The sequence below is a fragment of the Ailuropoda melanoleuca genome, chromosome 5 (assembly GCF_002007445.2).
Source record: "Ailuropoda melanoleuca isolate Jingjing chromosome 5, ASM200744v2, whole genome shotgun sequence".
Taxonomy (NCBI): Eukaryota; Metazoa; Chordata; class Mammalia; order Carnivora; family Ursidae; genus Ailuropoda; species Ailuropoda melanoleuca.
In genome coordinates this window covers 55,665,399-55,692,412 of record NC_048222.1, presented here as the reverse complement: position 1 = coordinate 55,692,412, position 27,014 = coordinate 55,665,399, and the positions used below count along the sequence as shown (strand labels likewise).

At 41.4% G+C, this 27,014-nt stretch overlaps 1 protein-coding gene and 1 pseudogene across 6 annotated transcripts in view; both read right to left on the bottom strand.

Moving 5' to 3' along the window:
* GABPB1 (GA binding protein transcription factor subunit beta 1) overlaps positions 1-8,762 on the bottom strand; it is a 67,072-nt gene extending 58,310 nt beyond the window's left edge. For 3 of the 6 annotated variants that reach the window (XM_034660994.1, XM_034660990.1, XM_034660993.1), the window contains exon 1: positions 8,342-8,363. The gene's annotated coding sequence lies outside the window, so the exon portion shown is untranslated. Of the gene's footprint in view, positions 1-7,511; positions 8,020-8,341; positions 8,364-8,402 lie in introns of those variants that run through there. The other 3 variants (XM_019800936.2, XM_002920417.4, XM_034660991.1) reach the window with 3 other exon arrangements.
* A 12,512-nt stretch (positions 8,763-21,274) lies between these two features.
* Positions 21,275-27,014, bottom strand: part of LOC117802454 — an 8,415-nt pseudogene continuing 2,675 nt past the window's right edge.

Below are 27,014 nucleotides of genomic sequence, written 5' to 3'. Positions count from 1 at the left end.
TAACAGGCACTGCAGAACCTCAGGACAAACTGAGACGCAGTAAAGAGTAACCTAAAGAATTGTGCTGATGAATGGACATAAATAATAAAAGAGAAACATGTATTACAAAAACTTTTCCATTTAAATATGATGATTTATTATTACCCAACCATTGCAGACAACGATCAAAGAGGAAAAGTAAGTGTGGCAGGACGATTCCTAGAAAAGCAAAAGAATCCTTTCTTCCATTCAGTTCACAAAATAAGATAAAACAGATTCGTTGTGATGACGATGAAAAAAAAAACGTGCAGGGGGCGCCTGGGTGGCACAGCGGTTAAGCGTCTGCCTTCGGCTCAGGGCGTGATCCCGGCGTTATGGGATTCGAGCCCCACATCAGGCTCCTCTGCTATGAGCCTGCTTCTTCCTCTCACTCCCCCTGCTTGTGTTCCCTCTCTCGCTGGCTGTCTCTGTCAAATAAATAAATAAAATCTTTAAAAACAAAAACAAAAACGTGCAAGCTTGTACTCTATTTGCTTTTTCAATTAAGTAGAAATCAATGGCATCTTTAAAGGGAGAGGAAGAAGATATATGAGAAAACAGAAAAATGTGAGATTAATAAAATAATTGCCAAGACTAGCAAGGGCCCCTTGGGAACTGTTCAGCATAAATTCATAATGGCCAAGAAATCTTCGTAATTACCCACCTTCCTCCATAAATATGCTGTGACCTGTGGAAAAAAACAGAGGAGATAGATGGTGGAAAGATCTGACAACAGGTAAACATGAAAGAAGTGACTGGTGTCAAGTTCAGGCTGTATCTAAATGCATACAGCAATAAAGGAAGGGAGAGAAGTTAAGAGTCTGTATGAAAGGAATGGCTGAAGGCACAGATGGAGTAATCACATTGGTAAAGATGTAAGAGTTCATACAAGCCCGTTAGGATGTAAGGGCAATTTTTCAGATCATTCAAACACCCTACTGTTTGCTATGGTATGAATGCTTATGTGTCTCTCCCCTACCCCTCAAATTTGTATGTTGAACTCCTAATGGCCAATGTGATGGTATCAGGAGGTGGGATGTTTGGGAGGTGACTGGGTCATGAGGAAGGATCATTAAGATTTATGCCCTTATAAAAAGAAACCGAGAGAGCTCCCGTGCCCCTTCCTCCATGTGAAGATACAACAGAGAAGTCTGCAACTGGAAGACAGTCCTCACCAGACCCCAACCATGCTTGCACCTTGATCATGGACCTCCTAGCCTTCAGAATTGTGAGAAATAAAATTTCTGTTGTTTATAAGCTACCAAGGCTCCAGTTTGTTATTACAGCAGATCGGAAGAAGGCACTGTTTAAATTTTTTTCCTCTGTTCGGATACATGGTAAGTGCTGTAGACACAAAGGAATACAGGAATCGGAAGGGCTGCACAGCCAATAATTTTATCATGAGAGTAAGTGACCTAATTCCAATGTTCAGTTCTATAATTAATATCATGACTTAGGATAAATATCCACCTCAGTTCCCACATCTACAGAACGGGAGAACATGTTAAAGAGAGGTACCATAGTGGCCTCCACTCACCTCCTATAAAGAACTACTGCTGTAGAAAACCAAGTTACCATACAGCAATGGTACTACTACGTATCTACCCAAATACAAAAACACTAATTCAAAAGGATACATGCACCCCTATGTTTATAGCAGCATTATTTACAACAGCCAAATTATGGAAGCAGCGCAAGCATCCATGCATCCATCACCGATAAACGGATAAAAATGTGTGTGCGTGTGCGCACACACAAATATACACAATGGAATATTATTCAGCCATAAAAAAGAATGAAATCTTGCTATTTGCCATGATGTAGATGGGGCTAGAGTGTAATACTAAGTGAACTAAGTCAAGAAAGACAGATACCATACGTTTCACTCATATGTGGAATTTAAGAAACAAAGCAAGCAAGCAAAGGGGGAGAGAAACCAAGAAACAGACTCTTAATTATAGAGGACAGTGTGACGGTTACCAGAAGAGAAGCGGATAGAGGGATGGGTTAAATCAGTGATACAGAGGAGTGTACTTGCTTTTATGAGCACAGGCTGATGTATGGAACTATGAAATTACTACACTGTACACCTGAAACTGATGTAACACTGTATGTTAACTGGAATTAAAAACCTAAAAAAAAAAAAAAAAAGTAACGTCTTATCCCTCAATTGTAATGAGACAGAAAAAAAGTTAACTGGGTTAGAGGAACTCTCAAGCCTCTTCCAGAAAAGATTCTACACTATGTAATAGAATCAACAATATTGGTGGAAGTTTAGCATATTTCATAATAAAAGGAAATAGAAGTGAACATGTTGTTATTTTTAATTTTTTTAATTTTTAAATTACCATGGATTATAAAGCCATTACATGAAAAGGTATGTGTTCTAACATTAAAATAAAATAGGACTCAAAATTTAACAAATATTCTACAGGTTCCTTAACTGCAATTCCAAAACACAGAAACTCTTTTGGTGGCAAAACCTTACCTGAACTGACATGAAGCTATCTATGGTCTTTACCCCATTTGGTGTAAACCTTCATATGTTTTGCTGCAGAAATAGTAATGTGTTTGAAGAGGACTGAACTCGGCTGAAAGGTTACATTACCTTGTCTATATCCAAAAAATTCTTAATTCCAAAACCTGTTAGACCCCAAGGGTTTTAGTCGGCTATGATCCTGTAATAATAATTGCTAACATTTGCTGAGCTATTAAATGTGTGTCAGACACTGTTCTGATCACTTTATATGCAGTAACTCATTTAATCCTCCCAACCACCACGACATAAGTATTATAATTATCCCAATTTTACAAAGGAAGAAACTGAGGCAGAGCAATTAATTGCCTGTCACAAAGCCAGAGAGTGACTAAACTGGGATGAATACAACATTTAAAATACTACACATAAGAAGAAGAAAACACAAAATAGACAACTGATTATGATAGAATGGTAGGAGTCCACAACTGTTTTCTCTATTCAATTAACATATTACTTCTAGAATGGTAAGGAATCAAACTTAAAAAAATACAAAACATGTGCTTACAAATTCTCATTTATGTGCGATTCCTAAGTCAAACTGCATAAACTGCACAGTATAAAATCCAAGCTCCTCAGTTTATATTAATCTTTAATTTCTTATTGAAATGACACTTTAATATGCTTTTAATTACAAGTAACACACACATATATATATTCATTGTAGAAGTCAGAAAATTTGGATAAGCAAAAAGAAAATAATCACTCATAGAACCACACTCGGAAATAACCACTTAACAATTTGGCACATATCCTTCCAGACACCAATACAATTTTCCCTTGAACAATGCATGGCTGAGGTGTACAGACACCCCCAACCTCCCCACACACACAGTTGAAAATCTGAGTATTAACTTTTCTCTCCCCAGAAACTTAACTATTAAATAGCCTACTGCCAACCAGAAGCTTTACCAATAACATAAACAATGGATTAATTCATATTTTTTATGTTATATACTGTATTCTTACAGTAAAGCAAACTACAGGAAATGTTAAGAAAATCATAAGAGAAAATACATTTACAGTACTGTACTGTATTTGTCACACACAAAAAAAAGTCTGTGCATAAGTGGATCCATGCAGTTCAAAGCCCTATTGTTCAAGGGTCAACAGTATATTTTTTAACCAAAATGGAATTGTGTTTTTAAAACTACTTTTTTTACTTAACATATACCAAGACAGCTCTTCATGTCTTCACATTCTTCTAACATCATTTTAAAAGCTAGGCACTGTTCACTCCACTGTGAATATATATACTTACAATCACTGTGAAAACCTTAGGTTATGTACAATTCTACCGCATAGTGATCAAGAGTTCCTGACTAGAATCAAACTGCTTGGATCCAAGTCCTGGCTCTACCACATACTAACTCTGCTACCTTAGGCAAGCTACCTCATTTCCCTATGCCTGTTTTCTCTGCTGAAAACTGGAGGATAATATTACCTACTTCATATGGTTAATGTGGGAGTGGGGTCAAATGTTAATACACATCTACTATCAACAGTGATGCAATCAGGATGCTCAGAGCATCTCTGCACACATCCTTACTACATCAAGATAAATTCCCTTAAATGAGAATTTCCATGTATTTATTTTTTTATTTTAGATTTTATTTATTTGAGAGAGAGAAGGAGCAGGGGGAAGGAGGAGGGGTAGAGAGAGAGGGAGAAGCAGATTCCGTACGGAGCAGGGAGCCCGACATGGGGCACCCGACATGGGGCTAGATCCTGGGACTCCGGGATCATGACCTGAGCTGAAGGCAGACACTTCACCGACTGAGCCACAGCTGGGTTTAAAGCCCTCATCAAAAAGCTCTCTCACTTAATACTCATTCCTCTTTATCCAAGAAGGTGAAAACTATGATCCAGTTAAGCTAATGAGCTTGTTTCACTCAAATGGCTTTTGCCCTTCTACTTTTGTACCTGCAAACCTAGACACGTATCATAAAATCTCACGTTTGTTGGGAACTTTAGGACACCTGGCCCAATTCATCATTCTGTCTATCAATTCCTCCACCCTAGAATCCCTAACTTGAACATCATCAGTGAAAGCAGAAAGCCTACCACCCAAACCCAACCCATTACATTCTTACTGTTGCGTGGAAATTTATCTCGAAATAATGTTGAAATCCTCCTTCTAACTACTACCCATTGATCCTAGTTCTTTCTAGTCAGATCAAAACTGATCTGTGTGACAGACCTCTAAATATTTAAAGATAGCTATTGTTCCTTAGATGAGCTTCTTTCTCTTCTTTGAGCCAACATCGAATTTTCCAGCCTTTCCTCATGTCCCTTCTCTCCATGATCAAGGTCCTCTGGATATGCTCTATAGTTCAATGCTTTTTAAACCGGAGTGTCTATCACCTAGGGAACTTGAGAAAAATACAGCAGCCCAGGTCCTATCCTACTTAAGCTCAGGCCTCTGTGTTTTTGCTCTGCAGGCGATTCTGATATAAAGTCTGAGAACTGGTATTAGGGCCCACTCATAATGTGACAGTATCCACCTAAAAAGCTGGCAGAATATAATTATCCCAGGTATAATACAACAAGTACAAAGTAAAGTGTGGCTAATACCTGCTTTCTTTCCAGAGACAGAGAGAGCGCGCACGCCCAAGCACAAGCGCAGGAGCGGCACAGGGAGAGGGAGAACCTCAAGCAGACTCCATGATGAGCCAGAGCCAGACCTGTGGCTCCATCTCACGACCCTCAGGTTATAACCTGAGCCAAGATGAGGAGTCAAACGCTTCACCGACTGATCCGCCACACGCCCCAATACCTGTTCTGTGTTGTTCAACTTCAAAATGACATTTAATTTTTTAAAAATTATACCATAGTGTTGATTCACATTAAATGTACAGTTATAATAATCAAGTCTTTTCCACATACCGTATTTGTGCTTTAGCATCTTGGGCCCTAAGTGCCAGCCTTTCCAGTTATTCCCATTAAAAGGTAAGAGAACCAGGACAAAGAGTTTCAAATTCCTATTTGTAAATATATCAATGGCTCTGCATATGATTTACCTTCAGTGGAGAAATCATTTCAAGCTTTAGCCTCTACACTTATCTCATGGAAACACTTAGCCTAAATGAAAATATACTAGCCCACCAACAACTGAACTGACAGGCAACCACACCAACACATCTTCTCTATGCAAAGCACTGTTGTCCACCGTGGTGAAACACAGTCCTTAACACTAGTAGACAGATCTTCTAAACAGCATGATGGAAGAAACACCTTCAAAAAGGTATAATACCAAGACAGACACATTAATACTATAGAAACCTACAATTACTTGTTGGAAAGCTCTGGGGCCAAAGAAATGATACTCATTAGAAATAACTAACCTACCCTGATCTTTAAGGTTTCGTTTCCCTGTGCTTTTTAATGTTTATGAGAGAGAGAGGAGATGGACCCATCAGTGAATTCACCCACACTCATGCTACTTGCACAGAGAACCTGCACCCTCAAAAATACACCCTCAAAATAAATTCATGATTCAAAATTTCATGTAATGACTTCTGAATTCCTGACTTGTTTGCTTTACCTGTTACTATTCTTAACTTAGGAGGTACTCAAGTGGGGGAAAAATAGGCGGTGGGGGGGGGGCATTCTACAGATGAGGTCCATCATAAATACATCTTAGAGATGCTGGGTGAAAGGGAGACAAGTAAAATTAACCAAGATCCAATCTGATATTTATTTTCATTTGCATAGCAAACATCAAAAATATACCTGGCATTTTCAAACAATTATGTCAAGAATGACCAGATGCTTCCTGTTGATGGAACAGTAGAGAACCACAGTCTGACAGAATCAAAGTAGAGTTCACAGAAACAACTGGAAATGAATTTAGCTTCATTTCAAAAACACTAATCCAAAGTATGGCCTTAACATTTTCACACATTTACAGTTTAACTGGCCTCCAACCTGAAATACCAAGATTGAAACAGAACTCAAACTCTAAGTTAGGAGAGTTAACTCTAAAGGTATGTATATCCATTACAAAAGTATTGTTTGACCAAATGTTTCACTGCAGGATTCCTTTTAAATCTGGAGCTCCTGCAGTGCTTTGACAGTGTCCTATCTTCAAATATTACTTTTACACTTTAGTTTTCACAAGAACATCTAACATGAAATTCACATTTTACTTGCATACACAGTTAAAAATAAGTTGTAGAATTAAAAATTAGTCACTTAAAATACTTGCAAATATTCCTGATTCTCCAGGATCATATGCAGATTACACAATCTTTACTTTTCATACTGTTTATGGATCTAAATCCCAAACTGAAAAAAAAGTGCAAGAAAAAAGTATAGAAATTAACCCTCCTATCCATATTTTTTAAATGTATCCTGTATAATACCCTGATTTGACTTGTATGGTGAAAGGATAGAAATGACAAATCTCTCAGCTTTCAAAAAAAACCAAATGCATGGGCATACAATGGAGTTTTGGGAGTTTTACAGAGGTTACAAGGTGTGATACCACAAAAGACTGAATGCAATAGACTTAAGAATCTAGATGTCTTCTATTAAACCAGACATTTAAAAGACTTGCAGAAATGCAAATAGTGTCACTCTTACCTAATATGTCACTTGTATTAACGTGTAATGAATTTTTGTTGTCGCTGTTATTTGGGGGGAAATATTTAAAAAGAGAAAAATTAAGAAAAAAAGCATAAAGCCATCTTTAATTTCCTTAAATTCTGAGTCTGAACCTGAAAGTGGAAGTGTCAAGGCTGATGGTTATAGGTCAGTGCGAGGAAATTTAAATCAAGCTGGGTGGGTCTATATGTGAAATAACTACTCACAAAAATAATTTTTGACCACTAACATCTGCATAATAAATTACAGCCCATCTTTCAATTCTGAAATGGAAAATTACTTTACAAGGATCATTTACTGACTACATCAAAACATTTTCCAGATAAAAACTGTACTTCAGAAAGTAACTTGCCTGAATGGAGACAGCAAATCAGTGTTCGGAGAGAGCGCTTAAAATATTTCCACATTACCAAGCCCCCTTCAAAAGTACTGTTGTGGTCGCTACCCCTCTTTTGAACAGATGTCTGCCCGCCATAGTCCAATCAAGTTTAAAGCAAGAGTATGTGTACTGAAAACAAGCTTAAAGTGGGAAAAACACACACAAAGCAGGCCTATGTAATTCCTTTGGTTTCAGTTTTCACGATGCACCCCCGAGGCTATGCACGCTGATTCAACACGGCAGGACAGCTTCAACGAAGCACACTAAATACACACTGATTAACTGTGTCCAGGCAGAAATGACCTGGCAAAATTCTCAACTTTTTTCCGAAGCCGTGCACCCGTAGATTCCAGAGGCCAAGTCCCAAGAGCAGAAGTCCCGAGCATCCAGAGCGGCGGGCTTTGTCCCCTCAGGGACTTGAGTCCCCGAGGTCGTGGCAGTAGCCGCGATCGGCCCCGCGCGGGCCGAGCCCGGCCCTNCCCGCAAAGCTCCCGCCGCCCCGGCTCGACCCCATCTCCGCCCCAAGGCCGCCGCTCGGGCCAAGGCCGGCTGGGAGGCCACGGCGCGCCGGGGCCGAGGAGGGGGCGGCGGCCGCCACCATGTCTGCCCGCCCCTCCCAGAAGCGGGGTGCCCAGCGGACAAAGCACGGCGGCGGCGCGGGCGGAGCGGGCGCCCAGGCCGACCCCGCCGACCCCCGCGGAATAAGCGGGGCCCAGGAGCCCCGGAAACCCGGCGCCTTAATGCAATAAACAGGAAATCGCGGGGATGATCTGGGTTCCGGGGGAAGTGGAATTATTTTTTACCAGCGAAGAGATCAACTTCCACATCCGGTGGTAACAGGGCCCTACACAGACCCGCACTGACCTGGAAAAGCTTCGGGAGCGGCGACGGGGGAGCAGCGGGAGGTGGTGCGGGGACCCGAGGCGCCTCGTACCCGGCCGGGCTGACGCGGCCCCGCTACACACAAAGCGCTTCAGCTTCACAGGGCGCTATTTTCCGAAAATGCCGCGTCTGGTCGGCGCCCAAAATCCCCACCGAAAAGTCCCCCGTGCTGCGCGCGGAGGGACACATGGTGTGCGAGTGAGTCAAAGCTCCCAGCATCCCTCCCGGACCCGGCCCCTGTCAAGCCCGCGCCTGAGCCTTTCCGCCCCTGCCCTCGGCGGCAGATCGCTCTCCCACTCCCTCCCTGACCCCATTCCGGCGGGAGGATAGGGGCGACAGAGTCTGGTTTTTGTTTTTAACGGATGGAAGGGAAATATGCCATTTGTAGAGCCTGACCCACACAAAGAAGGCGGCGGAATGATCCGCTCTCGGCGACCGCAAGTCCCGGCTCGCCCGGCGCCTGCGCGGCATGGGGGTGGGCGCTGCGGCCGGCCATGTGCGCGGCGGAACAGCCCGGCCGGTGGCTGAGCCTTCCCGCCTCTTTCTGCGGGGGCTGACAGTTGGGGAACTAAAGTCCGTTTTCCTCCCTTCGTAGCTCTGCGACAGGACCGCTGAGAGAGGGGGAATCCGAACTCTGAGGTTAAGCTGAGCCGCCTAGCGGAGTTCTGGGAGGCGGAAGGGCAGCCAGGAAGCTAGGACTTAAAGTGGCCCTAGATTCAACTAGGCCGACTGGGACAGGAGTGGCGGTTCAGCTACAAGGGAGGAACGAGGGATGGTCCTTCTGTTCTCTTAAACTGAGCAGTCAGGTTCATGACGAAGATGTAGTTATTACTGTAGCCTTTTTTCCCCCCTAAAATGTGCCCATGGTGTCGCAGGTGTACTTAATAGACCCTAATAACTACGCACTGAATTGCCTTGGATTATCTTTCAGCTCAGAGGTAGAGGTCTGTTTTTTCATGGCGGCAATGTCAAGATTTTTGTTGTGTTTATTAAGAAAGGCACAAAAGTTTATTTGCAGATTGTCGTTGGAAGTTAATTTACTTGTGATGATTTGCTAAGAAATCCAACACACTGGTATGTTTTTAACAGGTGAGCCTGGGAATAACTTTCCCACGTGGCTTCCCCAAGCTGCTAACTTGCAGTTTCTGGCTTCCTATAGTTAGGAGTTGGGAATATCTGAGACAATGCCAGGAGTTTAATCCAGGAGTGTTTACAAATTTAAGTGAAATCCATATTATCCATTGATTTTGTGTGGCCTCACATAAGTAATTTTTCTCTCTCCAGTTACCCTTTTGTGATATTGAGGTGGTAGAGATTTGTAAAGTCTTTGTGTAACTTATTAAAGCATTTTGCCTGGAATAGAAGCAAAGTAAATGTTATAGGAGCCATATTGTTTTCTTTTGATGTAATATTTTCAGTGCTTCAGTTGATAAAAATTTGTCATTTTTGATATTTTTTTTTTAAAAACTGAGTTTGAGTAAACATTCAGCTAATGATTGCTGTGGAATCCTTGCCCTCATTGATCTTCTACTGTAGACTGCAGACAAGTAAATAGGTACCATCAGTAGTATAATGGTAAACTGCTGAATACTGTAAAATCTCATACAGAAGAAATCACTTACTCACCTGGGATAGAGGAATGAAATGGGACTGGAGAAGCAATTAACTTTAATAAGGGAATTGGAGGAGAGCCTTCTAGACAGAAGAAGCAACACATGCAAAGGTTAGGAGGCAAACTTTGGAGAGATTTTGAGTAAAGAAGATAATGCTGTTTCAGGAGTGCCTAGAGATGTTCCTGAAGCGGTTTAATCATGAAAACCTTGAATGGCGTGTGCAGAAATTAGCTTTTGAGAGCTAAGAGGAAACTGCTGAAGGGCCTTAAGCAGAAGTGTTATAGGATTGGATTTGCATTTTAGACAGACTGTTATACAAAACTCAGAGTCTTGGAAAAGAGTTAGGAAAAAACAGTAATCTGTGAGAGTAATGCCTTGGACTGAGTTAGTGACAAATAGTGTGAAGAATATGACCAAAGTAGTTATTAAGAGTTTGGTGATTTGGTTGAGCCGGTAAGGGAATGACTGAGACGGAATCGTCTTTGACATCTTTGACCTTGTTGAATTTGAAGTACTTGTAAGCCAGCTAAGCAGATATGTCTGGCAGGCAATTAGGTATTTATTTAAGTTGTTTCATGAGCACCCATCTGGAACTGGCACTGTTCTAAATACTGGAATAGATTAAGCAGCAACAAAACCAACAAGGTTCCTGTTCCTGTTGCTAGTGGAGGGAACAGACCATAAAAAAGTTTTATAAAAGGGGAAAGGTAAGAGGCACCTGGGGGGCTCAGTCATTTAAGCATCTGCCTTCGGCTCAGGTCGTGATCCCCAGGGTCCTGGGATAGAGCCCCGAGACGAGTGAACTAGTCAGGCTCCCTGCTGAGCAGGGAGTCTGCTTCTCCTTCTCCCTTTCCCCACCACCCCACCCCACTCATGCTGTCTCTCTCTCAAATAAATAAATAAAATATTTTTTTAAAAAAGAGCAAAGATAATATATGCTCCCTTAAGAAAATAAAAGGGTATTGGAATAAAGCATTTCTTTGGGGGAGAGAACAGGCAAAATTTTGGAGGTTGATCAGAAATGGCCTCACAGAGGTATTCTCTGAACTAAGACCTGAATGGGAATAAGTTAAGAGCAGTATTTGAGACCAGAGGGAATAGCAGAGCAGAATCCCAAGGTGAAAAAGTTTGTTTGGAGACCAAAGAAAGGAATGGTAGAAGTGTGCTGCCTTGGTAAGTTTAAGTGCTGTAGAAGCCATTGAAGGATTTTAAGGAAGGGAGTAACATGGATAGTAGCAGCAGAGAAAAAGCGGATGAATTGAAGATTTGGTGATTAGACCTGACCTGTATTGCTAATGAGTCAACATGAGTGAGGGAAAGGGAGGGATCAAGAGTGATTCCTAGGTTTGGGCACGATTGTCTAGTCTAGCACTGTCCAATATAGATATAACACCAGGCACACATGTAAGTTTATAGTAGCCACATTAAAGTAAAAAGCTGATTCTAATGTCGTTTATTTAACCCAATATAGCCAAAATAGTATCATTTCATATGTGATCAACATTGACAAGTATTAAATGTTTTTAAATGTTTTACAGCCTTTTTCTCATTACTAAATATGTGTTCAGAATCTGGTGTGTATTTTATACTTTGAGCGTATCTCATTACTTGATTCCACAAAATTTACAGTTGAAAAACTAGATTAACATACCCAGGTCATTCCAAACATACTTAAAAGTTTTGCAGTAATTGAATTACATATCGGATTTGTTATTTAATTTTAAAGATTAAATTTTAATTCCTGAATTAGTCACATTTTAAATGCTCGATAGCCACATGTAGCTAGTTGCTACTATATTGGGTAGTGCAGTCTAGTGGAAAATCAGACTAAAGTGTGGAACCAGGCTGGAAGGCCTTGGATGCCATGTTAAAGGGTTAGGATTTTATCCTAGATACAAGGGAGCAATAGATGATTTTTGAGCTAGGGAGTGACTCAATGTTGTGCCTAAGGCTAGGAAGAGTCCAGTAGGTAGCCAGCTGGTGGCTCAGGACCAAGAGCAACCCTTCAGTTGAGTCCCCACATTCCAGGCTCTAACCTCAGCCTTTCAGATTCAGAAGTCTTGAGTTTTGTCAGTGCTCCAGAGCACTGCCACCAAAGTGTGGTCCACAGGCCAGTGCCAGTCTGCAAACCCTTTGTTACTGGTCCTAGAGATGGCATTTACAGAAACTGAGTAAGAATTTAGAAGCTTTCAATAACTTAAGACTAATTTCATGTCTGTGGATCTGTATTGTTGTATATGTCTTCTTTATTTCCCTTTACTAGTAATTCATATTTTATAGAAGTGTCTGTGATCTTTCACCTGAGATAATATTTTGTGTGTGTGTGTGATAAGTTTTGGGTTTTTTTTCCCCCCCAGATGTACAAACTAGATATCCTCCATGCTGTTAAGATCATCTTTGTTTCTCTTATGTTACTATTAAATACTGCCTTTTTTCAAGCTGTCATTGAATTCTCAGCCAACTTCTTTATTTTCCTTTCACACCTGCACACTTCCGAATCACAGGTTTAAGCGCACTGACCTGATCACATGTCACTTGGCCCTTGTCCACATAGTTATGCTCCTTGCTGTACTATGTTTGTTGTCTCCAGACCTGTTTGATTTGTTGGATTTTCAGAATGACTTCAAATGTTAGGCATTTTTCTGTATGAACGGGGTGATGAAGAGACCCTCCATCTGCATCACGTGCTCCCAAGCACGCTCCAGGCCATCACCATCAGCCCCAGCACCTCCTGGTTGACCAGGTTTAAATATAAATTCACAAATTACACTACCCATATTTTTTTCTTCTCATGGTCCCTCAGTTTGTCATGCAATGGTTACCAGATCTACACTGCACCACAGGTAATTTTTGAAGCACTGCTCTAGAGGCACTGGGGTGAAGGGAGTCAGAAGGACCAAATTCCCAGATTATGTAAAACAAATGCTTTTTTTTTTTTTTTAACTTTATGGTGAGAACTATAGCAGCTAAGAAAGGAATGGACATCTATCTACTCAGTTTCTCCCTCCATAGAGAAATGGAAGGCTGCAAGGAAATAATCAAATTTATAATAGCTCTAACTAAATGTTCCTGTTTGCCAGCCACTGTGCAAAGTCTGTTATATGTATTGTCTCAGTTAACCCTCACAGCAACGCTAAAAAATAGGTATTACTAGCCCCATTTTTTTCAGCAAGTACACAGAGGCCAAAATAGGCTAAATAACTTGCCTAATGTCATGAAGCTGATAAACCTTAGGATTCCAGTACAGGTCTCATTCAAAGGTATAGTTTTTAATCACCTTTTTTTGCCATTATATTCCCAGTATCTAGCAAATTCCCTGGCACAATGACTCTACTTTGTTTTAGAGAGAATACATGAAGTTGACTATATTACCTCCCAGAGGATTCATTAGAGAATTTGGGGCCAGAGTAAAGGGAGATGGTGGTATTCTAATGGCACCAGGCAAATGTGTTCTACAGTGGAAACATATCAGTTTTGCTCCTATCTAGAATTTATAAGTCACTTTACCAAAAAGGGTATCTAAACGGCCAATAAGCATGTAAAGTCGCCCAACTTTTATAATCATTAGGAAAATGCAAATTAAAACCACAATGAGATATGGCTGCATATCCACAATAATGGCTAAAATGGACATTAAAGTAAATGCCAAATGTGGCCACGAATTGGAACAACTGCAACTATATGTTGCTAGTGGGAATGTATATTAGTATAGCCACTTTGGAAAGTTCAAAGTTCAAAGAACAGGCAAAACCAAACTAGATTTAGGTGTATATGTTTAGGTAGTAAAAACTATAAAGAAAAATAGTTTGGGTGGGGGAGTAATGTTTGGGAGGAGGGCACAAGGGGGCTTCTGGGGTGCTGGCAATGTTCGGTTTCCTGACATAAGTGCTGGTTACATGGGTATTCCCTTTGTGCATTGAGCTGTAGGTTTTGGGGTGGGTGATTTTTCAGTATGTGTATTATATATTTCATGGTTTTTAAAAATTTATTGGAATTAAGAAGTATAGAAATATTTTCATGGGCAGTGCTGGGTATATATTACCAACTATTACCTCACTGAGCCAGTCTTTCTATCTGTACATTATAAAAGTGAAACATAAGGTAGGCCTGAATTCTGGGAGTGGCAATGATAAGAGGAGACACAGATGCAAAAATACTGCAGAACTTGAGGCAGCAGGGGAAGGTGAAAGACCCTGGCAGTTGGAAGTGAGGAGCCCCAAGTTCAAGTCTAAGTGGTTTTTAGTCTAGGCTCTAACCACTCTAGGCATGTGACCCGGGCATATCTCCTAACTTGCCTTAATATCCTTTTTCTCACCTGGCAGGGCAGGGAAGTTGCATGAAAACAGACTTTTTTATAACCCCCTAAGCTGTTAAAATGCCTTATAAGATTTTTGTTGATGCCTGATTCAATGCAATGGGAAAGGGGGAAGGGGTTAGAATGATTCAGATTTTATGCCTGAGCAAAGGAGATAATAGTGATAACATGAACAAAATGAGAAAACCAAGAGAAGGAGTAGATTGGGAGAAAGATACTCTGTTTTATACGTGTTGAGTTTAACATCGTGTCAGAACATCAGGGTGGCATTATTAAACAGATACAGAACTTTGGGTTTGGTTCTCTGAAAACGAATTCAGAATTGCTGATAGAAAATTAGAAGTTATCCTCTTTAGGGTAATAATTGAAGCTATGAGAATGATTGAGATCACTGGGAGAGAATATAGAAAATAGAGAAGGAAAGAAGTAAAGGGGAGAGGAAATCAGCATTTAAACTGCATGCCAGCTGCTCTATGTGTTATCATTTATTCCCCTCCAATTCTAAGGTAGCCGATTTGTCTTCATTTGGTAGACTGACTATAGACTCACAGCAAGATAAAGAACCAGCATCTGAAACCAGCTTGAGGAGCACCTGGGTGGCTCAATTGGTTAAGCATCCGACTCTTGATTTCAGCTCAGGCCTTGATCTCAGGATTGTGAGCTCAAACCTTCCCTGGGCTCCATGCTGGGTGTGGAGCGTACATAAAAAAGAATAAGACCAGCCTGACTCCAGTTTATATGGTACATTACACCATTCCCGGAGAGCCAAGTATCTTATGAAGCCCATGGGGAGAATTTGAGTCAAGGAAGGATAAGCCCTGAGAAAAGACCTCTGGGTTTTTGTAATTTGTGACCAAGGGGTCCCTGAAACATGTAGCAGCACCTGCACTCCTGTTTGTTGTGCTTCTGTGAACATGGGTAATCCAGACAAACATTTGTGCCCTAGACCTCTGGCAATAAGAAAAAAAATCTAAAAATTAGTATAATGGAAACAAAGTCAATAATTAAGACCTAGCTAAACCCTCTTGCCAGCCAAGTGCTTTGACTCTAAAGGCTTGAAAGAGAAACAGGAATAACTCACTATATGATGTGACATTGTTTGCTGCTTTGTTCATATACTGCCTAGACCCAGGAGTATCACAAGTGGTACAGGTAATTCACACTGAGAAACATTGGAATGTTGTATAATAATGTTCACTGTTTGTTGTACATTTTTTAGTCACCTGAAGTTCTAAGGGAAAAGATCAAGATGGCTTTGTTAGCTAAGGTCATTAAAACTTGGAATGAAAGATAAGTAAGGCTGGTGGTGAACACATCTTTTGGAAAGAAGGAGTATCTCCTCAAAATTGAGTAATCTGTAATCGACAAGGAGGACTTTCCCCTACTACGTTTGCTAGAACTTTATTTACTCTTAAGATAATATTTTAACATTAAGAAAAGTGAGAGAAAAATGTTCTATCACAGTACAATTACTGGCTTCTTCCTGCATGTTTTTAGATTTGTAGATGAATAATGTGCATTTTTGGCAGACTGCTGAAGAATTTGAAATTGAATACAAAAGCATGATGTCTTCTGTCTTTCTCTACCCCCTCTTTCTGAGTGGTAGAGAAGACATCCAGTAAGCAAGCAAAGTCGTTTGGGAAGGTCACTGATTTCAGAATTCACCAGAAGCACCAAGAACTTTGATTTCCAGGAATTGGTTAAGTATAACCACTTCACTCAACCTTATCTTTTACATATATTTTGCAATTGGGCAACTTTATGTCTTACCATATTGTAAGATAGTGGGCATTTAATAATTATTGGTTGGTTATGGTTTCCAGCCAGATTTTTTTTTTAAAGATTTTATTTATTTATTCAACAGAGATAGAGACAGCCAGCAAGAGAGGGAACACAAGCAAGGGAAGTGGGAGAGGAAGAAGCAGGCTCATAGCAGAGGAGCCTGAAGCGGGGCTCGATCCCAGAACGCTGAGATCACGCCCTGAGCCGAAGGCAGAAGCTTAACCGCTGTGCCACCCAAGCGCCCCCCCAGCCAGATTTTTAAAACTTATTTGAATAGATAATCTATCCACTAGTACAGAAAACTTTTTAAACATCATCACTGTCTTCCATTCATACAATTCCCATCCCCTAAGTAACCTCTACTCTTACTTTCTTGTGTATTCTTCCAGTATTTTTTTCATGCCTCTACATGTAAGAAAGAATATTCTTATTTTTCCCAATTTTTATATAAAAGGGAGGATACCACATATATTTTTCTGCACTTTACACATAAGACTTCTTCATATCAATGCATAAGATACATCATTTTTTTTCTTACCCCTGTAGGCTATTTAACCAGTCATCATCCAATTGAGAGACATTGAATTTCTAAATTACTATATTCTAATTAGCGCTGGGATGAACATCTTTGTACACACAACTTCTTTTCTTGTATATTTAAGTATGTGTCATCTCCATTCCCAGAGTGGAATTGTATTGCAAGGGAGCATACATGTATTTTTTATTTTGATCGGTTCTGCCCTATTGCCCTCCATGTACCAGATGTTTCTCCACAGCATTGTCAATAGATTAGAGTGTTAGCAAATTTTTGGATTTTTCCCTGCCAACTTTTGAAGGACAGATTATTTCACATCCTACCTGATATTTTCAGGACCAACAACAAAATCATTCGGTTCAATTGGGGGAAATGGGATTTGGTTTACAGGATTTCTTCAGATGCCAAAATTCTTTGCTGCAGCTCCCGCAGCGACACACATAACTAGTAAAAACACGGTTGCTTATGCAGTCACAGCAGCCAGCAAACCTGGAGAAGGGCCAAGGATGACTACAAACAGCTCCATCTACACTTTATTTTTGGCAAATTTGCAAGCTTAGCAGGATTTAAAAAGATCCTTCAGCCTTTGTTTGAATTATAGAGAACCAAGGAAGAAAGGAAAAATTGGTCATTTCATTAAAAACTTACCCTGATAGGAGCTAAAAATGATTTTTACTTAGTTTTGCTTTGGTGCTAAGGTGGCCCATGGAGGGAGAAAGTAAGGATATTAGGCTATAGGTTCCACCTGCCCTGAGAGGTTACATCAGGATGTGAATGAAGAAAGATTTCCAGGAATGATGATCTCACATTCTTAAAGCCAACGTAACTAAGGGAGAGGAAAAGAATTAGATGTAGCATGCTAGCTTACTGACTTTTCAAACTTAGTAATCATTTTATAAGGTGTAGGCTTGTTATGGACTGAATGTTTGTATCCCCCCAAAATTCATGTCCCCTAACTCCTAATGTGATGGTATTTGGAGATGTGCCTTTGGGAGGTAATTAGGGTTAAATTAGGTCCTGAGAGTGGAGTTCTCATGATGGAATTAGTAGCCTTATAAGAACAGGAAGAGAGAGATTTTAGCTTGGGCACAAAGGAAAGGCCATGTGAGGACACAGTGAGGAGGCCAGGAAGAGAACCCTCACCAAATTAGCCAGCACCTTGATCTTGGACTTGCCAGCCTCTAGAACTATGAGGAACAAATTTCTGCTGTTTAAACCACCAAGGCTATGGTAGTTTGTTATGGCAGCCCAACTTGGGAAAGAACGTATCTCTAGTTTTCCACAGATTTGTAAAGGTTCATTTTAAAAACCTGTCATAACTATCAATACTGTCCTGTCTTTCTTCAAATTATCGACAACCAACATATTGTTTGTGTAGTTCCTGCACAATTTGGAAACAGTGACACCTTTAGGCATGGCAAATAACTACTGGGAAATCCTTCAATTTAACGTCCCTAAATTTTAATTTGCACCTCAGGAGTGGCTAGGAATTTGGAATCTTTTTGTCTCTTGAGTTGAAATAAGAGGTATATAAATGCAGATGTAAATTCATTCACTTAATGGACTTTACGTGTTGCACACTGGTGATTAGATTTTTGATGGTATCAAAGAATCAGATTTTGTTGAGTTATGATGTTTTGTTATGATTAAGTTTTTAAAACAATTTTATAGAGAGACATTGAAATTTAAGAGGAAGTGTTATTTTATCTGGGATTTCAAAATAATCTGGAGTTGCAACGGTAAATTGTGGGCAGTATCAAGGAAACAGGTAGTCAAAGGATGATAATTAAGCTGGATGATGGATACATGGAGGTTCTTTATATTCTGCTTTTATATATGTTTTATGCTAAAGAGATTGTTAAAATAATTTTGATTGTGTATAACTAATGACTGCAATTATGCTTTCATTTTCTTACCTTCCATTATTCTGGGTGATTCTGATGATACCTGCTAAAATTAACGTTAAAGAATCTTCAGCTTTCCAAGTATACAAATTAAACTGCTAGGCATTAGTACACATTGAACTTCACTTACCATGCAATTATTTAGTAACCATTAAATGCATTCAAGTAGATTTTCTCCTTTAATCTCTGCAAAGATAGGTACTATCCCATGTCCATAATTGCCAAAATATGGAAAGAGCCAAGATGTCCATTGACAGATTATAAAGAAGATGTAGTTTGTGTTTACACACACACACACACGCACGCACACGCACACTGGAATATTCCTCAGCCATCAAAAAGAATGAAATCTTGCTATTTGCAACAATGTGGTTGGAACTAGAGGGTATTATGCTAAGCAAAAGAAGTCAGAGAAAGACGAATACCATATGATTTCAGTCATACGTGGAGTTTAAGAAACAAAACAGAGAACACTGGGGAAGGGAAGGAAAAATAAGAGGAAAACAGGGAGGCAAACCATAAGAGACTATTAACTATAGGGAACAAACAGGGTTGCTGGAGGGGAGGGTGGGGGGATGGGGTAACTGCGTGATGGACATTAAGGAGGGCACTTGAAGTAATGAACACTGGGTGTTGTAGGCAACTGATGAATCACTGAATTCTACCTCTGAAATTAATGATACAGTACATGTTAATTAAACTGAATTTAAATTTAAAAAATTTTAAAGAAAGATAGGTGCTATCTCGGTTTTACAAACAAGAAAATACAGACACTAGTGATGCACAGGCAGAAAATAGAAGAACTCAGATTTTTTTCCCCAATTGGTCTACTTCCCAAAAGTCATGTTTTATTTCCTCTCTGCCTTACTGCTTCTCAGACGTGACTGACTACCCTTTCTTCCATGCTGTTTTATTTACCTTTTAAGAGTGAAAGCATGGCACAGCAGGTAGACAAACTCACATGTGAAAATGTGAAAGATTTCTGCGGTCTTTGTCCCCTCCTTTCCTATTAAGGCAACTAGAGTCCCAACACAGGAGTTAAAGATGTACTACACTTTAAGGAAACCATGGAACACTACGCTGATAAAATTCTAGACTGAACTCACCAAGCGCTGATTCTTCAAGAATTCATTTGACCATTATTACATATATTTGTGTTGGTCACTGTTTAAGATACTGAACTGATAGTTTCTTTTCACTTTTATAACATAAATTAAGAGGTCAACCTTGAGAGCTTTATGCTAATCTTGAAGGCATTACACCGAATAAAACAAGTCAGACAAAAAAGGCAAGTACTATATGAGCTCACATATATCAAATCTAAAAAAACCAACCTCATAGAAAGAGATTGGTGGTTGCCAGGGTTGGAGTGGAAAGGAGGCAGGGGAATGGGTGAAGGTTGTCAAAGGGCACAAACTTCTAGTTACAAGAATGAGTAATTCTGGTGGTCTAATATACAGTGTGGTGACTATAATTAATAATCTCATTTGGTTGAAACTTACTAGAAGAGTAGATCTTAAAAGTTCTCACCACAAAAAAAAAAAGAAAAAGAAAAAGAAAGAAAGAGAAAGAAAGAAAGAAAGAAAGAAAAGAAAGAAAGAAAGAAAAAAGAAAACATAGGGTGATGGATGGGTTTGTTAACTATCCTTATTGTAGTAATCATTTTGCCGTGTAGATGTGTATCAAATCATCATGTTGTAGATCTTATACAATATTACATGTCAGTTATATTTTTAAAAAGCTGAGGGGGTAGGGGTGGGGCTCAATCCTGGCACACTTAACCCTGTCTTCCCTTCTGCGTCCCACTCTCAACTACATCCCCTCAATTAGAGGCCATGCCTAAGCAGCTCAGAAAAGGGGTAAGTGCAAGGTAGAAACATTGACAAGCTAACACTGAGCAGCTTCTCCTTTCTCTTCCTAAGGACTTGCCAAGTTTGCGATCTAAGGGTGCTTGGGACAACCCCTTACTCCCAAGCTGATTGTAACAATGGAGCTTTTGAAATACTTAGGTACAGGGTGCCTGGGTGGCTCGTTCGGTTGAGCAGCCAACTCTTGATTTCGGCTCAGGTCATGATCTCAGGGTCCTGGGATGGAACCCTGCTCAGCAGGGGAGTCTGCTTGAGGATTTTCTCTCTCCCTCTGCACCTCCTCCCGCTCACACTCTTTCTGTCTCTCCCTCTCTCTAAAATGGGTAAATACATCTTTAAAAAAAAAAAAACCGCATATGTAGAGTATGGCAGAGCTTAACAAAAATCCCAGCCTAAAGTGTATGGAGGGAAGAGACCAGGTTTTATAAGCACTAATGGTTAAAGCAAGACTTGAATCCAAGAAAAGGGTCTATTCATTGAGGCCTTATGTGCGATCTGGGTATTTATATTCTCCCTTACCCGTCTATCCCCTCAAATAGAAAGCACCATACTTAGGTAAATCTAGACTCAACTATGCTTAGAAAAATTCCCTGCTGACGCACCCACAGAGTGGATATATGGGGTAAACTTGCAGCTCCACGGTATACTTGAACTAGCCCTGGATTGCTGCATCCCCAGGCCAGGAAAAGATAAAATTTCTCAGTTGGTAACAGCACAAACTCCACACTTTTATCCAGAGATGTTCTTTGATGAGGCAAAAACACTTAACTCACTGGAGAAGCTATATCATGTTTGATTATTAAAAAAAGTAATACTTGATCCCAAAGAGATAGAAAACTAGGAAATGAGAAACTGAGTTTCAGGTTTGAGCAAGAGAATACCTATGGAGTACTTAAGGGCATAAATCTTTAAATGCCACTGTCCAACCCTCTGAGAAGGCTTTCAGTAGGATGGAAAGCTGAGAGCTGCCTTTTCCCCTTGGCTAACACAACCCTCTCCCCAGCCCCGGCAGCAGGCAACAATAGGTCGGGTAATATGTTGTTTAGTAAAATGGTGAAGCCCGAAGTTTTGGGTTAAATTTAGATTTTTGTACTAAAAACTGATTTGTCCTCTGCCAACCGCACGCACTTCACTTGCATACAGGACCTAGAAGAAGGAACTTGAGTATCCCACTTCCCCTTAAGCTCTTCAGATGAAACTCGCTTTGCTTTCTCCTCCCGTTTTGCTTTCTTCCCCTCCCCAACTTCTTTATTTTTAACAAGGTACCACCCTTCTCCAAAAGTCCGGGCTCGAAACGTTATTTATTTTTCTTCAGTTTTTCTTTCATAGTCCTATGAAACCTAATGCTATAGTTCGCTGCACTTGCAGGGGAGTAAGAAAAATATGGGACCCAAAGAAATGCAGGGAGAGCACAAAGATTGCAGGGTGTAATGAGCAGATGAGGGTGGGGAGGTGTTCTCCTGAGCTCAGAAGGAATGAGCTGGAGGTCAAAGTAAAACACAAGTCAGATTTTTGGAGGTGTCCAAAGTTGGCAATAGTGAGCTTCTTGGTTGTCCTGCCATTCCTGGACCCAAGCACTCCACAGCTTCCACAATATTCATTCCTTCTTCCACTTTGCCAAAGATCACATTTGCCATCCAACCACTCAGTCTTGGCAGCATACGTGAGAATCTGGAAACCGTTTCTGTTGGGTCGGACAAGATGCCAGGACCCATATGCTTCAGGATGAAATTCATCATCAAATTTCTCCCTTCAGGTGAACTTCTCACCAGTGCCATCGTGGTGTATGAAGTCACCACCCTGGCACATGAGCCCCAGAATAGTTCTGTGAAAGCAGGAACCTTTGTAAACAAATCCTTTCCTTCGGTGCTCAGAGCATGAAAGTTTTCTACTGTCTTTGAAACTTTGTGTGCAAACAGCTCAATGGAGACATAGCCCAAGGGCTTGCCATAGAGAGTGATGTCAAAGAACGTGGTGAAGTTGTCTGGGCGGCATGGGCATCCACAAAGCCAAAATTTATTAACTCTTCAGTCCAAATTCCTTGTCCTCCCTGGAAAGAAATCGCCTTTGTATTTATATGTTTATCTCCACAGATAAGGACTTCACCCTAATAAGTCTTTATCACTTTTCTTTCAGATTACTGAATCTTGTTGCCCTCTGAATTTAAGCTTTCCTACCCACTCCCAGACTATTCTGTCTCACAACCACTATGATAATCCTCAAATATTGCTTTCATTTTGCTACTCCTCTGAGCATTACTCTAGGGAGTATCTAGGAGGACGTCTAGGCTCATCCTTGATCGGGCCCCATCCAGTCCTAGGTTTGGGCAGGTCTGCCGTTAAGTGTCACAGAATGTGAAAAACACCTAGCATAATTCCTGGCGCATAGCAGACACCGTTAGCTTCTTTTCCCTCTTCTTACCAAGTTAGTACCCTCAAAACTACCAATGATCATATCTGCCTCATAGATTATTCTCCCTCCAAAAAATGTATTCACTCTAACTTTCTGCCTCTCCAAATCTAGCAAACGAAGAAATTCATATTCTGCCTTCAAATATTAACAGTCTTCAAGGGCAGAAGATTAGGAACAAATAGAAACCATACTTTGTTCTTGGCTAAGAAATTCAACATCATAAAAATATTGTTTCTATATTTAACCTGTCAAAATACTAACACGGCTTTTTGGGAATCAAAGGAAATGGGAGGAGGGGAGCTAGCCAAGCTGATTCTTAAGCTCATACGGGGAAAATACACATGCAAAAATGGCTAGAAAGGGGTGCCTGGGTGGCTCAGCTGGCTAAGTGGCTGACTTCGGTTTGGATCATGATCTCAGTGTCATGGGATCACGCCCACGTCAAGCTCTACACTCATTGGGGAGTCTGCTTGTCCCTTGTCCTCTCCCTTTGCCCCTCCCCCCACTCGTGGGTTCTCTCTCTCTGTCTCTCAAATAAATGAATAAAATCTTTTTTAAAAAATGGCCAGAAAGCCCTGGCAAAGAATAGCAATAAGGAGACTGGCATCTGCTAGATATTAGATGGTAAAGCCTCAATAAGGGCACTAATCTGCCCTCATAACCTAAACACCTCCCAGAGGACCCTCCAAATACCTACACTTTGGAGATTAGATTTCAACATGAATTTTGAGGAAATACATTTAGTGTATAGTCCATCTATGGGGGAAAATCTATGAGCACTGATAGGGAAATATCTCCAACTCAATATAAACTTAATATATCATTAAGTTTAGGGCACCTGGGTGGCTCAGTCCATTGGGCGTCTGCCTTCAGCTCAGATCATGATCTCTGGACCCTGGGATCAAGCCCTACATTGGGCTCCCAGCTCAGCATGGAGACTACTTCTCCCGCTACACCTCCCCCTGCATGTGCTCTCTTGCTCTCGCTCTCTCTGTCAAATAAATAAAAACCTTTAAATATATATGTCATTAAGGTGTTTTTTTTAAGAGAAAACAAACAGGGGGAGCGGCAGGCAGAGGGAGAAGCAGGCTCCCCACTGAGCAGGGAGCCCAATGTGGACTCGATCCCAGGACCCTGGGATTATGACCTGAACTGAAGGCAGTCGTTTAACTGATGGGAGCCACCCAGCATCCCTGTATCATCGAGTTTAAAAAGGAAAGCGCAGGGGCACCTGGGTGGCGCAGTCGTTAAGCATCTGCCTTCGGCTCAGGGTGTGATCCCCGGTGCTCTGGGATCGCTCTGGGATTGCTCTGGGATTGAGCCCCACATCAGGCTCCTCCACTAGGCGCCTGCTTCTTCCTCTCCCACTCCCCCTGCTTGTGTTCCCTCTCTCGCTGGCTCTCTCTCTCTGTCAAATAAATAAATAAAATCTTTAAAAAAAAAAAAAAAGGAAAGTGCAGAAAGTGTATATAGTGCACTACCTTTTTAAAAATGGAGAAGATATAAATATGTATTTGTTTATATTTGTATTCTGAAAACCTTCAAAGGATCCCTGAGATTATAATAAAAGTGGTTACCCATAAAGGTTAGCTCACTGGACAGTGATGGGAGCAGAACTTTTCAATGTACCTGTTGATAATTGTGGGGTTTTTTTTAAGATTTTATTTATTTATTTGACAGAGAGAGACAGCCAGCGAGAGAGGGAACACAAGCAGGGGGAGTGGGAGAGGAAGAAGCAGACTCCCAGCAGAGCAGGGAGCCCGATGTAGGGCTCGATCCCAGGACCCTGGGATCACGCCCTGGGCCAAAGGCAGACGCTTAACGACTGAGCCACCCAGGCTCCCTGATAATTGTGTTTTTTTTAACCACATAAATGCATTTCCTTTAAAAAGGGTATGGGGAGTCCCTATCTATAATTAGAAACATTAAAATTAGGAGTTGGTAAGACCTTCAGAGATCACCTAAAGGTTTCGTCGTTGTAAAAGTGAGAAAAGGAAGGAATATAATGGTGAAATGTTCTGCATGAAGTGACATAGCTAGTTTACAACAGAACTAGAATACAGGTCTCTTGATGAGCATTTTTCCTTCTCTGTCTCTCTTTGTTTCTTTCTCTTCACTCTCTTGTTAAATGTTGTCTACTCTAACCCTTGCTGATCTTCCTTTTTACTAACTCACTGATGTCTTACCTTGCTTGCTGATTATTTCATGTATCTTAATTTCTTCTCATAAATGTTTACACCTTCAAAGTATTTCTTTGTATTTTTCTATAGCACTTCACACAGTGGCCCATAATTGCTTTGTTCATTTGTTCAACAATATATCAAATGCTCACTAAATGCCAGGCACGTTGCTGGGTGTCGTGAATGCATAGCTGTTGATGAGAATACTGGAAGTGGAAGTAGAAGTTTTAATCCTTGTTCTAAACATTGAATATATGGGGCACCTGGGTGGCTCAGTCAGTTAAGCACTTGCCTTCAGCTCAGGCCATGATCCCAAGTCCTGGGATCGAGCCCCACGTGGGGCTTGCTTGTTTCTCCCTCTCCTCCCTGCTTGTGCTCTCTTGTGCTCTCTGTCACTATCTTTGTTTCTCTCTCTCAAGTAAATAAATAAAATCTTAGATTCCAACAGCCGGCCACAGGGGAGGCGAGTGCTGGAAGATTGAACCCCGGAGCCACACTGGGGGGAGGCACGTGCAGGCGCCAGTGGGTGCGTAGGTCCCTGCATGTCCAGCAACATCCACCTGCCCAATGACCATGATAAGGAAGAGTTAAGATGGCGGAGGAGTAGGGGACCCCTTTTTCAGCCAGTCCCCTGAGTCGAGCTGGATAGGTACCAGACCAGCCTGAACATCCACGGAATCAGCCTGAGACACAGGAAGATACATCTGGATCTCTACAAATGAACGTCTCCGGCGCTGAGTATTGAGGTACGAAGCGGGGAGCTGTGAATCCGCACACAGATATCGGAAGATAAACGGAAGGGGGAGGGAGCCGCCGTGTTCAGGTGCTGGGAAGCGGTAGCCACCTGCACGGGGAGCGGGCGGACTCACGGACGGCACCCGCGAGACAGCAGACTGAGACTGTGAGCTGGGAGTGTGCGCCACCAGACTTCTTACGGAACTCCGGAACTCCGTGTGCTCACTGGAAACAGACTGAGACCAGGAGCTCCGGGAGCATGTGCAGGGCGGCTGGCGGCGTTAGAAACACAAAGGACAGAGACACGCCAGCCCTGGAAGTGAGGGCTGGGATGCCGGGTGTGGGGCGCACATCCCGGGACGCTGCAGGGTTGAGCAGCACCAACAGAAACAGAGTTAAAGTGGCCAGAACATCAGTGGAGAACGGCCCGCGATCCCTCTGTTCTGACACAGAGGCTGAGATTCGGCCACTGCTGCTCTGACTCTCAGAAGAGGCAAAGCAAATCGCCAGGGAAAGCCGCCAGAGAACAAAAGCCTGGAAAGACCGGCTCACAGTGTGCCCATCCCCATCCCCCCTCGCAGGGGACGCGGAGACTCTACCCAAACAGGGTTGCCTGAGTATCGGCGTGGCAGGGCCCTCCCCCAGAAGGCAGGCTGAAAAATCAAGAAGCCCACATCCCTAAGGTCCCTATAAAACAAGGGTGCACGGCCTGGGTCTCAGTCAATAATTTGGGTTCTGGACAACCCCGCAACCTCTCCTCATCAGAATGATGAGAAGGAGAACTACCCCCCAGCAAAGAAAACACAATGAGTCTGTGGCCTCTGCCACAGAACTAATGGATATGGATATAACCAAATTACCAGAAATGGAATTCGGAGTAACAATGGTCAACATGATGTGTAGACTTGAAAAAAGTATTAACGAAAATGTTAATGAGAATATAGAATCTCTAAGGGTGGAAATGAGAGTGAATCTGGAAGAAATTAAAAATTCTATAAGCCAAATGAAGTCAAAACTAGAGGCTCTGACGGCCATGGTGAATGAGGCAGAAGAATGTATCAGCAAATTGGAGGATGGGTTAGTAGAAGAGAAAGCTAAAATAGAAGCTGGGCTAAAAAAAATCCACTCTCAAGAATGTAGGTTACGGGAGATTACTGACTCAATGAAGCGTTCCAATGTCAGAATCATCGGCATCCCCGAGGGGGTGGAGAAAAATAGAGGTCTAGAAGAGATATTTGAACAAATTATAG